The following is a 2,024-nucleotide window of genomic DNA, read 5'->3' as shown; positions in this document are numbered from 1 at the left end:
TTTTTTGTGTGATTGCATAGATCAAACTGCTTCTCAGAGAACTAAAAAACAATCTCATTGATATAGAGTTTGATTTTTTATATAGACATATACAGTGTGTGTGTGTGTATATATATATATATATATATATATATCTCCAAGTAAAAGCAGAACATCCAAAAAGAAAATTGTAAAAAATGAAGAGGAGTGCACCCATGCATAGGACTGCGGTTACCAGGTCCAACACGATAGTAAATAGATAAATTAACAAAGCAAACAAAAAGAATCCTAATTGACACCTATATTTCTATATGGCATTCATAGCTACATGGTGTTTATGTAGATCCTAAACTATAGCGGAAAACCTAAACAATGAATATAATACATAGAGAAAAAGAGGTCCAAATATCGCTCAAATTAAAATATGAACTTTTATAAAATGTAATTCATTAAAATGAAGACAGCAATCTCAACATCTGGACACAAATGAGGGCCGCAGTGAATCGACCGGGCAACCAAACAGAGTGCGTATATGATGTCAAATTATATCTGGGAGCACTTGTCTACTCTGATTGTTAGTGCACCTTTTTTTAGGGGGATAAATTGTATATCACCACTAGTGGCCCCACATTGCCCCCAGCAGTCTCACACATGCACACAATGTCCCAAGCAGCCTCACACATGCACAGAATTCCCCCAGCAGTCTCACGCATTCAGACAATGCCCCCAGCAGTCTCACGCATGCACACAATTGCCCCAGCAGCCTCACGCATGCACACAATGCCCCCAGCAGTCTCACGCATGCACACAATTGCCCCAGCAGCCTCACGCATGCACACAATGCCCCCAGCAGTCTCACGCATGCACACAATTGCCCCAGCAGCCTCACGCATGCACACAATTGCCCCAGCAGCCTCACGCATGCACACAATGCCCCCAGCAGTCTCACACATGCACACAATGCCCCCAGCAGTCTCACGCATTCACACAATGCCCCCAGCAGTCTCACGCATTCACACAATTCCCCCAGCAGCCTCACACATTCACACAATTCCCCCAGCAGCCTCACACATTCACACAATGCCCCCAGCAGCCTCACACATTCACACAATTCCCCCAGCAGCCTCACACATTCACACAATTCCCCCAGCAGCCTCATACATTCACACAATTCCCCCAGCAGCCTCACACATTCACACAATTCCCCCAGCAGCCTCACGCATGCACACAATTCCCGCAGCAGCCTCACGCATGCGCACAATTCCCCCAGCAGCCTCACGCATGCGCACAATTCCCCCAGCAGCCTCACACATTTATACAATTCCCCCAGCAGCCTCACGCATGCACACAATTCCCCCAGCAGCCTCACACATTCACACAATTACCCCAGCAGCCTCACACATACGTACAATGCCCCCAGCAGCCTCATAGATGCACACAGTGCACCCAGCAGCCTCACACACACACAGTGCCTCCAGCAGCCTCACACACACACACTGCCTCCAGCCTCCCAACCACTCACACCAATTGCCTTCAGCCTCCCACCCAAATGCCTCCAGCTACCCACCCACGTTGCTTCCAGCCTCCTAGTACCATTGCCTTCAAACCCCCCACCATTGCTTCCATTCACCCCCCCATCCACCCTGCCACTGCTTCCACTCACCCCTCAGCCACCCACTGCTTCCATTCACCCTGCAGCCCCCATCCACTCCTGCCATTGATTCCATTCTCCCACAGCCACCCAACCACCCACCCCTCCTTCCATTCAAACCCCCCTGTTTTCATTCAACCCACCCGCCCCTGTCCCTGTTTACATTCAACCCCCCCCGCTTCTGCCCCTGCTTACATTCAATCCCCTTCCCCCCTTCCCTTGTGCCCGTTTTCATTGAAAATCCTGCTTCCATTCACCCCCTGCTCCTGCCCCTGTTTCATTCACCCCCCTGCTCCTGCTTCCATTCACCCCCCTGCTCCTGCCCTTGCTTCCATTCACCCCACCGCTCCGGCCCCTGCTTCCCCACCGCTCCTGCCTCTCCTTCCATTCAGCC

The sequence above is a fragment of the Hyla sarda genome, chromosome 2 (assembly GCF_029499605.1).
Source record: "Hyla sarda isolate aHylSar1 chromosome 2, aHylSar1.hap1, whole genome shotgun sequence".
NCBI lineage: Eukaryota > Metazoa > Chordata > Amphibia > Anura > Hylidae > Hyla > Hyla sarda.
This window is presented reverse-complemented; position numbering follows the sequence as displayed.